A 16,995-nucleotide genomic window follows, 5' to 3' on the forward strand; every position below is an offset into this window, starting at 1 on the left:
GGTTGCCACGGCAGCAGCCACTGCTATTCCCTTATCCCTCACTGGAGTAGAGGGAGGCAGGGAATCAAGAAGACTATGAGTTGTAGTATCAACTGTTCCGCTAACTAGTGTGCACTTCACTGCCCTTATTGAGCCAGGCCTCATAACCCAGCCTTAGACACTATTCATCCATTTTACCCCGGAGAGCTGGGTTCTGTGTGATGTCTGGAGAAACTATCTAAAGACCTTCATGCACGGAAGCTGAATTAAGGTTGCACGGGCAACCTAACTTTTGACATTTACTAACTTTTAAATGCTTGATTTTGTAACCATAATGTTCTTTTAACAGTTTTTTTAAATGTAATTTAAAAAAATTAAATACAAAACAGCTCCAGAATCTCCACTGCATGCAACTGCACAGGAAGAGAGGTTGTCTTTCAAGCAGGCAAGTCTCAAGTCATAGGTCAAAAACCAAACACCTGAAATTTCACCCAGAAACTGACAGGTAGCTATGATTCCGTTCTGGCTCCAGAACGTGTTAATCATATTAGGAACTATTGTTTTGTAACCAGACCTCCCAATCAGGTGTATTTTCTAACACACATAGAACTTATTACATATAAGCAGGGTTGTTCTCTCTTCACCTCATCTTCCTCCTTTACCTACTCAACCCTGACTCTAGCCACAGAAAAAGATTTGCACACTTCCGTCTGATCAGAATCACACAACAGCTCATCTTACAGAGCCCCACCCCCATCCCATTCCCCTGATCTTTCAGCAGATACACACTGAATGTTCACCTGAGAATTATAAGTAACCTCTCCACCTCCAGGCATTCAGATCAACATTTCCACACCACCATCCGTCAGTCTGAAAGGCAGAAAGACTAAGGACAATCCCAGATCTAGGCCTTGATGGGCTTCACACGAGTTTGTGCTTACGTTTCTCTTTGCAGGATCGAGGTCAAAGTGTGATCAAAAGGCTGCACTGAAAGTTAACGGTCCTCTGGAAACATCTTCTAGAGAAGATGCGGTGGAGGAAGATGACAAGAATGGTGAAGAAGGTAGCCTTCTCTTCTATAAAGCCTTGGATGGAGGCCAGCAATAGGAACGAAGAACCTAGGAACACAGAGGGCATGTCTGAAACAAAAGATGGTCTGCACACAGAAGTAGCCTGATCCCATCCCTTCTTCTCCCACTTGCTTCCTCAACGCAATCTTATTCCCAACCCAGTGATCACAACATTGTGGATGCTCCAACAAGGAAATGGATAATAAAAAGCTAATAAGATAGGTAACTTAACACAATCAAGTTTGCAGTACCTATAGTACTTGAAACCACATATTCAAATCCCATCAAGGACAACTCAGCCCTTTATTTCCACCACTCCTGAGGAACAGAAATGGAAGTTTGCTGCATGTGTCTGCATGGTGGAAAGGAATTTCATCACAATGAAACTTTAATATCTGTGGTCCAGCCTGCTCTACATGAATATTAAAGAGCCTATAGTGCTTTTGTTCATTTGTTTTTAAAGAGGATGGATTTGCCCAAAGGTACCTAGGAACAATTTCTTTTGCACTAAGCTGGATGACTGCTGACCCCTTTCCCCCACAGTTAGAGGAGGCTGTATTTCAATGCTGGAGCACACACATAGCTTCCGAAATGCTCTGGGATCCTTTACAACCTTTCACTATAGACATATGTAAAATATTATTAAATCATGTTAATTTAATATCATGTTCAATTAGAAACAGGGATAAAAACCAAGAATATTTATCAAATGCATAACACAAAACCAAAAGAGATAGGACAAAAAACAAACAAACACACTTCCAGCTAAACCAAGAGGGTATTACAAATAATGGAAGGATAGTACACCAGTACTTGACATTATCCCATAAACAGCAAACTGCACCTCAGCTGAAATAGAAATGTAGCTGTTCCACTTAGCTTAATTTTTCAAGGAGTTACAGGTTACACCCATTCTGCTGGCAAAAATGAGCTGGTTTGGGCAAAACAATGTACTGCAAAACATGGACTGTAAATGAGGGAGGACACCATTGCAATAAATATTAAATTACAAATTCTGAAATGCAAATCAGATATTTATCCTCTGAGACCTTGCTAGACGAAAACCACCCCTTATGCTAAATAACAGACAAAAACCATCCCCTATGCTAAATAGACTGACCTGATTCCCCTCTCTCCTATACTGGTGTAACCAAACTGTCTCCAATGCAGTTACTTCTGCTGTACGCACATGTAGCTGAGACAACAAGTAAGGCCTATCCATGAACATACTGAAAAACGAACTCTAAAACTGGACTAGACAAAAGCTAGTATTTGAGATAGGAAGAGGCTGTTTACAAAACCAAAATAAAATGGTAAATGTATTGTTGCTAGTAAGCAATACATTGTTTTAACATGTTATGATACTTATAAATATATGAAGTTTAAATAAGCAGATGACAGAAAGTTCCTTTTCATCTACTGAATGTTTATTATTCTTCACACATTAGCACTTTTCCCCTCTTACGTTATATCTTCTGCCATTTATAATTAATTTTAACAGCTTCTGCAACTTATCCCACAGGTTGTTGCTGTTTCTTTTAAACAGCATGCTGCTGAGAAATTGATTTGTTTGCTCCGTATGCCTACAGAAATCACATTATGAAATATGCATAAATGTCATTTCTTGGGCTGCTTCTGAGGATTAGCAAAGAATAAAAGCTGGCTTTAAAAAACGACACACACACACACACACACACACACACAAAGAAAAACTTAAAACTGAATCTCAATTCAGATTATTGGCAAAAAGAACATTCCATACCTGGGTATCCAACGTGCCCTCAGATACATGGCTCAGATTGCTACCTAACTGGTACCCCAGTGCAGCTGTGTCTCCGTAGCAGCGGAGCTCACAAGGCACACAAGTATCCTGGGGGTCAGGATGGAACTCTTCATGATAAAGTGAGCCAAGACTGCCACTTCCATCAAGTATCAGGTGAGGACAAAGGGGCATATGTTCCCTGACCCCCTCTGTCAATGTAGAAGGTTCACATCTGCCAAGTGTTGCAGATCTTGACTCCATAGGAATTGTCTCCTGCCCAAGTATGCAAATCAGTATGAGGATAGAAAACCCAGGACCAAATCCCTATGAGGATGCAGAGCACTACACAAATCCTAAGAGAGAGGGGAGGCCCACAGATCATTTTCAGCCATGGACCAAACCAGTTCTGTAGCGATCCTGCCTACCGCCAGAACAGGAGCTGTGACATCCCAGTGTTAAACAAGCTAAACAACAGCCAACTAATTCAACTGCAGAGAGAATTTTCTGTCTACAAACCCTCACACACGTTGGAGAGGACAATGGACCCATTCACATTTCCCCCAATTCACAAGGCAACAAGATACAGGGAAGAGACCCACAAATCTCCCTGACTGAGCCTCCCCCATCTGTGTTCCCTCCTGCCAAAGGTCACCGCAGCAACCAGGCTGTAACAGTCTCAGCCCTGGTCTACACTACAGAGTTAGGTCGACGTAAGGCAGCTTACGTTGACCTAATTATGTCAGCGTACACACTACAGCCTTGCTCCTGGCGATGTAAGTGCCCTATTACACTGACATCATAACTCCATCTCCGTGAGAGGCACAGGGCTTATGTCGGTATCGTTAGGGCGATCCAGTGTCTGTCTAGTTGTCTCCACGCTGGAGCCATGAAATTGACAAGAAAGCCTCACAGCTCCGGCTTTCACCCCAGGGCAGGTGGGGGGCTCCAGACTCCCAGCTGGGCGGCTGCCCAGGCTCCCCACTCCAAGCCAGGCTGCCCCCAGGCTCCCGGCTCCCCACTCTCAGCTGGGCTGCTGCCCGCTGCCTCTCCGCTATGAGCCAGACTGCCCCCGCAGTCCTGGCCGCCCGTTCTGAGCCAGGCTGCTGCCCTGGATCCCCACACCCAGCTTCCCACTCCCCACTGGGAGCCGCCCTGACTCCAGAAGGGGATCTGAGAGCCTGGTTAATTGTCAGGCTCTTGGCAGGGAGCCGAGAGCCCAGGGGGGGCAGCCAGGTTCCCAGCAGGGAAAAGGGCTCCTGGTGAGGATGCGCACCGCCAACAGGAGGAGTGTAGCGTGGATGTAAACCACCACAGTAATTACTGCAGTGACTGTAAATCGACCTAACATAAGTCGACTTAAGTTTTTAGTGTAGACACGCCGAGTGGTGTCCACATGGGGAAGGCAGAGCAGCAGACAGGTGGAGGCCCTGTGAGGGAGCAGGAAACACTTGCCTATTCCTACTAGACTTGGACTTGAAACCTGTGAAGAGCTCCTTTAGTGTAGAAGCCATGGGCCTATATATTGCTCAGGTTCTGGGTCTAAGGATTTAGGCCTGTTCTTACAGGAGGTACTAAAGTAGCAGACACTTTCTGTTATTATTTTACTCCTCCTATCAGAGGTCTAATATTTAACTTTTGGTTACTCCACTTTTGCAGACACCTCCAGCTGCTTATGGATATGGAAATCCAAACAGATTACAATGTGTTTACTGTTTTAACTGCATTGTACATGGTATTAATGCATTTTTCAAACAGTCATTGTTTCATACATATGTATAGATAATTTACAAATATAATAGGATCTATTTCAGTAAAATATCATACACCACACACCGGCGCTTTGCCTTGCACAGCTGTAATCAGGTTGGGAATGCAGATGGAGGAAGACAGGACTGAGATTCTTTAGGTTGTACCATTCCCTTGCAAAGAGCATAATATATCTTAAAATCCACACAGTAGGACAAAGTTATTATAGAATGGACAGGCAGCACCTGCTATATTTAAGCTCGCACAACAGCTCTGGTATAAAATAGAGTGGAACACAATCTGATACAATACAAAATGAACTGTGATACAGGCTAATGGAGTACAATGCTGTGCACGGCAACAGAAAAAGCTTCTCAAAAACTGCAAATTAGTTCCTACTCAATGGGATCAGAGTGAGATCATTCTTTGAGACGAGTCCCATTGACTCAGTTGAAGCAGCAGCATGCTATGCATATGTTTAATAGATGTAATGGTAGACTGAGATGGAAGGTATTTTCCCCATGTATTTTCTATTGCAAAACATATTGAATTACAAGTTCTGAAATGCAAACAAGGTATCTTTTCTCTGAGACCTTGTTAGACACATTACTCTCCCATATTATTACAGAGAGCTGTCAAAATAGCATGATGGGAGAGCTCTTCCATAAGCTTGCAAAAGTATAACTATCATAATATCAACTAAATTCCATTAACAGCTACACAGTCATTCTGCATAATAAAAGTAAAGGTTCTTTATTTGTGATCTACTTATTTATGGCCATCTCACTAAGAAGCACTTATTTTTCCCTGATGCCTTTGTTAAAATTATAAGATAATTTGGAGTTGTCATCAGTCATTAATATTTGCAACAAAATGCCTAAGGAAATTTGAGGCGGCTGTGACCCAGGACTATTGACACAGTAATAACTCCTGTAAGCAAACTAACTCAAAGAATAATTATTTTTAATTTATGTCATCATAGAAAGTACAGAAAATGGGAATGCTGGAAATTCTGTTCAATGATTATGAAATTATATTTCTTCGCTTTTTTTGCCTGTCTATAAAGTAATCAAGACTATGCAAGGTTTTTCAGGAGGTGAAATTTTTCAGAGCCCTGAGCATCATAGCTAGGTCAATTTAATTTTTATGTGTAGACCAGGCCTCAGTGCCCTTGCAATGACGGGGCCACTGATCTTGAAATCCTCACTCAGGCTAATCATCCACTGATCACCAGCACCTGCAGGTCCCTGAATCAGAAAGGAACATATAACAGACAGAATGAAGGCAGAGAATGGGAATGGGAGATTTTTCTCCCTTTTAACGAAGATGTACAGTAGTTGATCAGAGTGAAGATGATAAATCCCCTGAACAACAAAGAACCCAGCTCCTCCAGATAGCTATTCCAGCCTTACACAGAAAGAGAAAAAGAGAAATGGAGTGGTTGGCTGTAAAGTTTTTTAAAGGTTACAGAGCTTTCCCAAAAAAAAGTTGCTCAAAAACCTTGTTGCCATTAACTGGATACAGGTAAGGCTAAGAGTTTGTCACAGAGGTCATGGATTTCATGACTTTCCGTGACCTCTGTGACTTCTTCACCGGCCAGTGCGCCTAGCCCGGGGGCCACCTGAGCAGCTCAGGGAGCCCGGGACCAGTTGCGCTGTCCGCAGCTGGGGCAGTCTCGGGCCACCCTGCCCCCTTCCCCCAGCAGCAGGAGTTTCAGTGTGGGAGGGGACTGAGGCACAGGAGGCGGTGAGGGCTCTGGGTGGTGCTTACCTCGGGGGGTTCCCTGGAAGTGGCAACATCCCTTGGCTCCTAGGCAGAGGGGCCAGGGGGCTCTGCAAACTGCCTCCGCCTGCCGGCACAGCCCCCACAGTTCCCATTGGCCACGGTTCCCGGAGCTGGCACTTGGGGCAGAGACAGAATGCAGAGCTCCCTGGCAACACCTCCACCTAGGAGCAGAGGGAGGGGGATGTCGCTTCCATGCAGGCACAGAGCCAGGTAAGAAGTCTGCCAGCCCTGCCACCCCCCACAGCACCGCCTGTCCCACTCCCACCCCCGATTTAGTTGGGTATATAGTAAAAGTCATAGACAGGTCACGGACCATGAAATTCTGTTTACTGCCTCTGATCTGTCCATGACTTTTACTAAAAATCCCCATGACTAAAACATAGCCTTAATAATGGGAAAGACTCAAGAGGCAGCAAACCCGAAAATGTAACCAATAAGAGGCCTGGTGATAACATTTATTTTTTGCCACTATAAAAGATTTTTCTGTGTAGCAGTTTACCTTTTTTTTTTTTTTTTAATTATTACTCCTTGATGGACATGATACTATTAATTTAATTTCAACTTGCATTTCATATTAGTATAATCTACACTAAGTTATCTCTATGGCAGTGATAGCAAAATCACTTTATAGTGAGCTATATCATTTCAGAGTTAATTACATGTATTTTGGCTTTGATAAATGAAAATACCAGACATGATTAACTGAAGGACAATCAATATGATCCAGCTATTAGACATCCTGATGAGCTACCCAGAGTACAGGGACAACGTATGGTAATCAACTAATTGAAGAATATGTACTAAAAATTTTTTAGGAAATCCAGACTTCAGCTTTAAAAATACCCTAATAAAACTCAGCAGGAAAAACGCTCTCACAAAACCACGCAGGTCTTGCAGCTTGAGAGACTTTTTTTTTTTTTTTTTTTTAAATAAACAGAAATGTTGCTTCATTGGCTTAAAACCAATTACTGTGATAAAACACTGAAAAGCAAAATGAATTTGGCTGGTGAATTCTGAAGAGTGTTTCTTATTTACATCTACCCAAACTCCTTTAATTGTATTTTTCTAATGCCTTCCGATTTCTAGTACTGCCCGAGATTGTTAAATAGTTTCATTTAAAACACTCTATTTATCTTGGTTTAGTCACACACCAGATCAAATTAAGCAGTCAAATACTAGAACAAATTAACCCTTTCCATGTCTTTTGACATGAAACCAATAGAAGGATGCGGGGAGAGGGGGAGGGAAAGCAGTGATGCTGTGTCATCACCAAGCAAATGTCAGTTAGCTTTACATTTCCAAAGAGGTGTGCAAGAGTACATGGAGTAAACAATACGTACAAAGCTAGAGTGTTACCAAATTTTTGAAAAATATAAATTGCACTCTGGAATTCCATAAATCTATGGTATGTAAGTACTATTAGCATAAATGCAGACAACGGTTAATCTACCTTAACCCTGATTAATGGCTGCAGTTGCCCATTAATACTAGGCATTTTAACTTACTACTGAAATTGATTAGTCAGTTAAGAATTCAATCCTAATGTTCAATAAAATTGCACTTTCTTTGCAAATGCACTATGAAATGAGGTGATGCATTTAACAGCACTCACATATATTACACTGCACGTAGCATAAAGATGAAATGTGCAGTGTAATCGGCACTGCTTGAACTACTTCATACACACCTGTAGTTGTAATGAGTGGTGGGTAGTGGTAGTGCCTAAACACTCAATTCTCTTGGAAATATAAATGTTTCCCTGAACTTCCACAGTACATGTAAATACTGTATAGAACTGAAATCTAGAATAAACTGGCATGTAACACAGATGTGGGGGTGGAGGGCTGACGGTGAATCTTAGATGAGGGAGTGGGTTGGTACAGAGCAGGGGAAGAGAGACGGGAAAGCCACATGGACAAGGGCAACAGCTATGGTTCACATGGGACCTTTTACTGGAAACTCTGAGTAACTCCATTGCTGCACAGCCATGAAGCTGTACAACAGTGGCCTGGAAATCAACTGCCACTGCATGACTCACTTCCTTGAAGAGGCATAAATGAAGAAGCTCAGCATCTAGATCTCATGGGTCAGAGAGAGCCTAGACACAGCTTTGAGTCAGACACGAGGAAAGGGACCAAGCCTGGCTAGCCACTGGGGAGAGAGTGAGGGGGGAGGTAAAGCCTGTCTGGAGCAGGTTGGACTAGAGTGAGCTGACCATGAGCGAAAGTTCAAGGTGATTCATGCCCAGAGGGAGTAAGGGTGTAGGGGTGGGCAGGAACTGACTGGCAGGGGGTCCTTTTGGAGGGGGTTTTCTAATGCAGACTGAATAACTGACCCCTGACTCTCTCCCAAATGCAGACCTCCTCTTTTTCCTTTTTCTAAAATCTCTAATTTATTAAAGAATTGTCCTAGGGCAAAATATAGAAACCACCCTCATCTCATCCCATCAAAAACCAAAACCACAAACCAAAACCTCTTGTTGAGGAAAATGTCAGTTTACTGTAACACTTTTTTTTCTTAAAACATAATCAGAAGTTACAATATTTCACATGACATTATAGTGGTATTGTACTGCTCAGAGCACAGTAGTTACAGGTCTGTTTAAGTTTCCATTATAACCCTCTCTTTCCAGGAGGGCAATTGCACCATGGATGCTTACAATACTCTTTACATGCAAACACCAAGCCCAGGGCTGGACTCAAGGTTGGTGATTCTCCAGGGTACACATGCAAAAGGTGGCATTTCTGGAGTTAGAGGTGAATATTTACAGTCAAAGGTTGGGATGAGAGGCAAGTGCCACCTCACTCAGGCTTGGCTGACAATCTGAGACAACAGGAATGAGGGTTGGCTTTTTTTCCAATCCTCAGATGTTAAATGAGTCTTTGAAAACACGACAGCAAAATCCTTCATCATAAGGGAAATACACTTTAAAAACTGCCATAAATTAATCTTACATGAAGGAGTGTCTAAATAGAAAAAGACTATGCAGGTCCTCTCAGGGCACAGTTTACCAAGGGCCTGCCTTGCTAGCCCCTAAAGCAGTCAACACATTACATCTTTTAGGTCATAGCCAAGTCATGCAAATGCAAAAAGGACACCGTGAAAGGGCTGGCCTTTCAGCTTCAAGCAGCAAAGACTCATGCTTTAAGGCCTGGCTCACACTAAAAAGGGGGTTCGAATTAGGGTATGCAAATTCAGCTACGGGAATAGCGTAGCTGAATTCGAAGTACCCTAATTCGAACTACTCACCCGTCCAGACGCGGCGGGGTCGAACTCCGCGGCTCCCCCGTCGACTCCACCACCGCCGTTTGCAGTGGTGGAGTACCGGAGTCGACCGCGGCGCTTCCGGAGTTCGAACTATCGCGTCTAGATCAGACGCGATAGTTCGAACTCCGAGAAGTCGAACTCACCGCGTCGACCCGCGCGGTGAGTATGGACCTGCCCTTAGATACAGAGATCCTGCATTCAAACCTAACAGCTGACCTGCAATGGATGTTGTTACAGCAGCATTTTGCTGCTTGCTATTCTATAACAAAGTAGCTTTTATGTCCTTAAGGGCATGATCCAGCAACTCTCTGCACCCAGGACTCTCAATGGACTTAAACAGTAGGTCCTGCCTATGCAAGGAATGCAGGACTGGACCCTAAAACAAGACACTGGTAGGTATTTCGTTGATATTTTTAAGCACGTGGATAAGGCATGAAGATTGTAGTAAAGAAGCTAGGATGACCCCTCTGTGATAGCAATGCTCATTTAAGATATTCCAAAGTTAGGCCTTATGGTGCTCCTTGTGATTTTCAAAACTCTGTATCTAATTGACTTAGTCACAGGAATTACAGGCTACAGAATAAAGATCGTTTTAAATTCTATGCCGTGCTTCCATATTCTCATGAATGTTCACAATTGCTTTCCTGTGAGCCACATCACCATCATTTACAGACTACTGCGTAAAACAACAGCAGTTCACAAAGCTCCCTGGTTATCTCTTAACAGGGTGGTCCACGTAAGTGGATCCAGGTCCCAGAAGTGTTATAGGGACCAGGGACATTTACAATCCCTGCTCTGCTCTCTACTTACTTCTGAAATCTCCGTACTAAATCTGAGGCTGAAAAAAAGATTTCATGTTAAAAGGTAACTTACAAAAAAAATTCCCTATGTGCCTTTTTAGTTGTTTCATTATGGTCTTATAAAAGGCCTGAATATCTTTCACCCCTTCAAAGTTATTCTTCTCCTGATTATTTTCGCGTTGAAATACCAGGTCTTCTTGAGGAAAACAGAATGGTGTGATGGACAGGGCACTAGCCAGAGGTGCCTGAATTCCATACTCAGCACTGCCACTGACCTGCTGTGCGACCCAGAACAAGTCATTTCATTTCCCTCACCCTCTCCCCACCCCCTGTAAAACGCGGATGATACTTCCTTTCCTTTGTAAAATGCTCGGAGATTTACAAATGAAAAGCACCTATACGCATTATTAAATTATTATCCTTGTTATCCTATTTCATAAACTCCTGACCAACATACATTCGGGAGAAAAGTTCTCTTTGAGTTTGCCTAGATTAGTAGAGGGGTCAAGGTTAGCTACCACATTAAAGTCGGCCCTAAAGCTAATCTGCATCTAACCTGAGGGAAAGATCTTGGTTAAGTTGGGGTCAGCCAACACATGTTATCTAATGCCTAATCTCACCCTCATCTCTTAATTTAGACAAACCCTGTGTTAGATTTGAACACCCTGGCCCTTCAGCTAAGGTCTTGGAAAGCTCCCATTCCAGTTCTCTGGTTCTCCAGCAAAGATAGAGGAGACAAGAACTAATACTCCTGATATATCTAAGGTGAGAGACAAATAGGAACAAATCTTTCATGGCTGTCTTTACACACCCCAAAGACCAGGTCACCTCTGTAAAACCCATCCTCTCACAGCCCATGCTACTGCCAGGCTGCATGTCCCTCACATCATTATACCTTGCGGAGTCGATTCTTCTCTAGTGGGCACTCGGCCTCTTTAACTGACAGGAGGCCCTGGCGCCTGTTGAGTGGATTCAGTATTTTGAAACAGTGAGACTGGAAGATTAATGCCAGCAGGGGCAGAACACTTAGAGCTCTGTTATGTTGGGTAGACGGGTGGATTCGTTCTCTTCTTTGTATCTCCTTTGAGCCATATCCCCACCTGTCCAACACTGCAGATTTCAGAAGGAGTGAGTCAAGGCTCCCTGGGGCTCACCCCCGCCCTCCTTATGTGTTACTGATGGCAGCAAAGGGGCCTTATAAACCAGTGACTAAGTAAAACATTTCAAAGGGAGAATAAATCACCTGTTATTATATTGCTGGAAAAAATATTACCAAAAGGAGCCAAAGGAAACTCAAGCACATCACCCGCCCCAAGAGTATTAAGCTTTTCAGAGTAAATTCGCAGCTATATAGGCAGGACATTCTTTCCAGATTTCATGCCATTGTGCCTATGGTACTTGCTTGTTTTTAAATCAACTGGGTGCTTCAAACTATAGACATAGATGGTGTGTGTGTGACAACACTCGTTCTCCTAAGCATTTATTTGGCAGGCAGTATGGAAAAAGTTGGCATCCCAAGGGTTAAACTGACAACTCAAAGTGAAATTAACTCCTCCTGATTTGCAAGGTTACAACAAATATGCACATATTTTTTTAAAAGAGGTAGGAAGACACTAGCCAGAGTGTCATGTTACAGACTTCAATGCCAGAGACATCCAGGTTAGAACATGACCTTTCAAATCTGCATCTCTGGCCAGCACAAGTGAATCACACTGCAGGAGTGGGAGTGATTGGCCTGTCTTTCTGCAGATCCTTTTGTTCTACTGATGTCCACTTTCTCAGAGTCTGACTACAGATGTTCACATGACAACAGAGAGGGGAACTGATCACAGAACGCAATGATGCCAGAGGCCCTTGATCGCTTTTATTCTAGCGATTCTGTGCATCCATATAACATAGCCCATTTAGGGCCCTATTGTTCTTAATTAAGCCTTACTCGGCTGGCGCTTAATCCTGCCTCCAGCACTGAATACTTTGATAATAAGGATTTGAGGGAGCAAAATGACTCCACAGCTCAACTCAAGCCCCTCATAAGTTTGAGGCGGGCGACGAAGCACTTAAAAAATAAAAATAACGGGAGCATGTGAGGCTAGAGCCTAAAACAGCTGCAGTCCTGGGGCTCTTCCTGGCTCCATTTTGGCTCTGTCACCACGGTTCAAACTGCACAATACACACATGTTCAAATGAACTAGTCTGTGTATTTCCAAGCACGTTGCCTGTGTTCATATGGTCTACTGCACACATGTAATAATTACCGTGATACTTAGCACTAATACAGTGCTATCGTCTGCAAAGCTCTTTACAACCATTAATGTAGGTCAGGCTATCCCAGAAGTATTAACACATGGGGAAAATGACTATTTTTAAAAGTGGAGTATATTTTCGTCATAACAGCTACATATATTTTCCAAAGGTGCAGTTTGATTTCATTCATTATTCATCAGAAACAATAAGTATGAATGTGCTTTGTAAGAAATTCTCCCTTATTCAGCAAAAAAAATGAGAAGAGGTGGTTATTCACCCATAACTGGAAGTTCTTCGAGATGTGTGGTCCCTATTTGTATTCCAAATGCAGGTGTTCATGCACGCCATGCGCCGTAAGTTTTCAGCAGCCGTGTCCATTGACCTACACAGCCCTCCTACATCACCGTGTGCTCCAGGCAAGGTTAGAAGAGGCATGCGAGGTGACGCGACCTCAGTCTCCTTCTACCCAGTCTCCCTCCTACCACTGCATGTAGAGAGTCCTCAGCAGAGGGGACAGTGGGCAGGTACCGGAATACAAATAGGGACCACACACAGGGGTGCTGGAACAATTTGTATAGTGGGGATGCTGACAGCCATTGAACCAAACTGTAAACCCTGTATATATGATGGAAACCACTTCAAGCCAGGGGGGTGCAGCAGCACCCCCAACACCCTTAGTTCAAACACCTATGACTACACATTTCAAAGAACCTCCAGTTATAGGGGAGTAACCTCCTCTTCTTCGTCGAGTGATGGTCCCTATATGTATTCCAAATGCAGGTGACTAGGGACAAGCGATCAGCTTGGAGGTGGGTGCGAGGACATGATAGGTAAGGCCTGCTTTAGGACTGCCCACCCCATGGCCGTCTCAGTGAGGGACAGAGCCATCAGGAGCGATCATCCAGGTAGGGGAATACAACGTGTCCCAGCCATCGGAGGTGGGCTGCCTCAACCGCAAAGACCTTGGTGAAGACCCTGGGAGCTGTCACATTTCCAGGACCCTGAATTAGCAGTGGCTGTTGTCAACACGGAAATGAATGAATTTGCGGTGGCCAGGTGGATGTCGATATGGAAGTATGTGTCTTGCGTGTCAAGGGTTGTGAGCCACGCCCACTGGGAAACAGAGGGAATGATGGATACGAGTATCACCATATGGAACTTGGTCTTTCTGATGAAGGTATTGAGCATGCGGAGATCGAGGACTCCGCCCTTCTTCGGGATGAGGATGTACGGGAGTAGAAGCCCTTGCTGATGAAGGGAGCAGGCACAGGTTCAGCAGCCGTGTCCATTGACCTACACAGCCCTCCTACATCACCGTGTGCTCCAGGCAAGGTTAGAAGAGGCTAGGGTGACCAGATCACCCAGGTCAAATATCGGGACGCGGGGGGGCGGGGCGGGGGCAGAGAAAAAAAAAATCCCCCACCCCCGATTCCTCCTCCCTCCGCAAGCGCTGGAGGGAGGCCCGGGAGACTCAGGGGAGTGCGGGGCCGGGGTGAGTGTGAGTCCAGCCTGGCCCCGAGCAGGCAGGACTCAGGCGCGGTACCTGGAGGGAGAGTACGGGGTGGCCTGCGGGGCCAGGCAGCGGCTGTTCTCCCCACCTGGGCAGCAGGACTCGGGAGCAGCCGCTGCTGCAGCTCCCACTGCCGCGGGGGGAGGAAGCGGCCGCTGGCCAAGCTCGGCAGCTGCGGCTCTGGCGCCCACGAACCCCCCGAGCCTGGGCCTGCTGCGGGGACCCAGCGCGCACGCTGCGCATACCCAGCCCCTGGCCACTCGCGTCTGGGCTGGCTGCCCAGCTGGTGCAATCCTGCGGGCGGCCTCGGAGTGGGGGCAGCAGGCCCCAGCCCCCCGCATCCCGCTCGGGTCCTGCAGGGGAACGAACGGGACTGGGCTGCCGCTGCCTCCGCCACGGGATTGCACCAGCTGGGCAGCCAGCCCAGACGCGACTGGCCAGGGGCTGGGCACAGTGCGCGCTGGGTCCCCGCAGCAGGCCCGGGCTCGGGGTTCGGGCCCGGGCACCAAAGCCGCAGCCGCCGGCGCCACGTGCTTGGCCACGTCCTCCCCCCGCAGCAGTGGGAGCTGCAGCAGCGGCTGCTCCCGAGTCCCCTGCCCAGGTGGGGAGAACAGCCGCCACCTAGCCCCACGGGCCGCCCCCCTACTCTCCCTCCAGGTACCGCGCCCGAGTCCTGCCTGCTCGGGGCCAGGCCAGACTCACACTCACCCGGCCCCGCACTCCCCTGAGTCTCCTGGGCATGGCATGCTTGGAAAGAGGCGGAGATTTGGGGAGGGAGACAATGGGGCAGTGAGGGGCGGGATGGGGCGAGGATTTGGGGAAGGATCCAATGGGGAAGGAGGCGGAGTCGGGGCAGGGGAGGGCGCGAGCCCTTCGGGCTCCGGAGCCTTTGCTTGTTTGTCCAGTGTCCCGACCTAACATTGGTCGGGACGCGGGACAAACAAGCAAATATCAGGACAGTCCCGATAAAATCGGGACGTCTGGTCACCCTAGAAGAGGCATGCCTCTTTCGTGAGGAGGGTGTCTGCCTCATGTTGAAGGAGGGTGTGGGGGGCAAGGCACGGCAGAGGGGGGACTCTGTGGGAAGGGAAGGAACTATCGAGTAGTTGTGTTGTATGATCTCCGGTACCCAGCGATCTGTGGTGCTCTTGCCCGAATGGGGGGTGAAGAGGGCAAGACAGCCCCCAAAACGTGGTATGCAGGGCTGCAGGCAGTGACGCTGGGGGTTCGCAGCTCTCGACCACTGTGTCAAAATCGTGCCTTTTATTGGTGCCACGGCATGGCAGTGGAAATGGTGGTGGTCAATAGTTGTGGGTGCTGGAATTGGGGGCACCAACAGGCCAGCTCCCCATAACTGATGTAGGTGAGTTAGTACAGCGGGTAAGGGCGTGGGCAGAATGGTGGTTTAGGTTGCCAGTGGCGGGGATGGGGGGGGGAGACTGTAAATCCTGAGAAACTGGAGGGTCAACCTCAAGTCTTTTAGATAGTGCAGGGTGCCGTCTGTTTTAGCGGAGAATAACTTGTCCTCATCGAAGGGGAGGTCCTGGAGGATTGGGCCTCCCTGGGAAAACCAGATAATTGGAGCCACGCTTCCCACCTCATCACCACTCCCATAGCCAGGGAACAGGAGGACGTGTCCGCTACATCCACTGTAGCTTGGAAGCTGGCATTGGTCCATCAGGGACTGGAAACGTTGACGCTTTTCCTGTGGGATGTCCTCCAAGAACTCTGCCAGCTTGGCATAATTACGGTATTAAACTCGTACTTCGCCAGCAGGGCTTGGTTGTTTGAAATGCAGAATTGCAGGGCTGCTGAGAAGTACAGTTTTGTGGCCCATGAGGTCCATGTTTTACTACCTTATCTGGAGGTAGAGTAGTGCTGGCGTGCCCATGCCGTGGCCATGTGCACTACCAGCAAGGTCTGAGGGGGGAGGGAAGGAAAACAGAAAGTCAGCCCCCATAGCTGGCATAAAGTACCTGCCTTCTGCCCTGTGGGCGTTGGTGCGCAGGATGCCAGCATGCACCACGCTGCCCGGGTGGGTTGTAAGTTGGTCTCATTAATAGGCAGAGATACACGAGCTGGTCCAGCAGAAGAATGTCCAGCAGTTGGTGATGCTGGTCCTGGACCTCCTCCAGAGGGATGCCCAAGTCAAAAGCCACTCTCTGCAGCAACTCCTGGTACTGATAATGATCATCAGGAGACAAGAGGATCAGGGGGATAAGGGCCTCGTCCAGAAAGGAGGCTGCTGCTGTTGGGACTGGTTGTACCAGTGGTGCTGGGTTGAGCTCTGGGTCCAAGCCAACCAATTCCGCCAGAGGGGCTCAGGTGGGAACGTGTGATGCCACCAATGGTGGGTACAACCAATGATAAGGATCCCAGGGCCATTGCTGCCATGAGGTCAGATCCTGATGGTACTGCGGGCCCCAAGGATGTGGATACCACCGTAGTGGGACCAGATTGTAGTACATCTGGTGAGACGGATGCTCAGAAGTCCGAACCATGCTGGGAGCCCAGGAAAAAGGATGGTTCTGCCACCAAGAAGCCCTTCAAGTCCAAAGAGGCCTCCGGAAGTGGTGGAGCCATTGGTGTGGGTGGTGCCATGACCAGTGGAGGTGGATCTCGACTGAGGAGGAACGACACATCCACTGATGTAGGAGGCTGAGGAGCTGAGAGAAGTAGCAAGGGTGGGTATGGAAGTTCTAGGTGGGTGGCAGGGACCAGCATTTCCATCCATCCCAGTGTCCAGGAGACATCCTGTTGTCCACCAAACCAAGGAGGGGTGCTTGGAACAGAGCCCGGAAAATCCTGCTGCGGCTAAGGGGCTCACGCCAG

At 46.9% G+C, this 16,995-nt stretch overlaps 1 protein-coding gene across 8 annotated transcripts in view; it reads right to left on the minus strand.

The window, feature by feature from the left end:
• The window catches only part of CTBP2 (C-terminal binding protein 2), a 299,487-nt gene that overhangs the window by 167,611 nt on the left and 114,881 nt on the right, over positions 1 to 16,995 (minus strand). For 6 of the 8 annotated variants that reach the window (XR_005583069.1, XM_039482480.1, XM_039482479.1 and 3 more), the window contains one exon: positions 921 to 1,097. The exons of 1 other annotated variant lie outside the window; for it this stretch is intronic. The gene's annotated coding sequence lies outside the window, so the exon portion shown is untranslated. Of the gene's footprint in view, positions 1 to 779; positions 879 to 920; positions 1,098 to 16,995 lie in introns of those variants that run through there. One more of the 8 variants, XM_039482483.1, reaches the window with a different exon arrangement.

This window comes from Mauremys reevesii, linkage group 7 (assembly GCF_016161935.1).
Source record: "Mauremys reevesii isolate NIE-2019 linkage group 7, ASM1616193v1, whole genome shotgun sequence".
NCBI lineage: Eukaryota > Metazoa > Chordata > Testudines > Geoemydidae > Mauremys > Mauremys reevesii.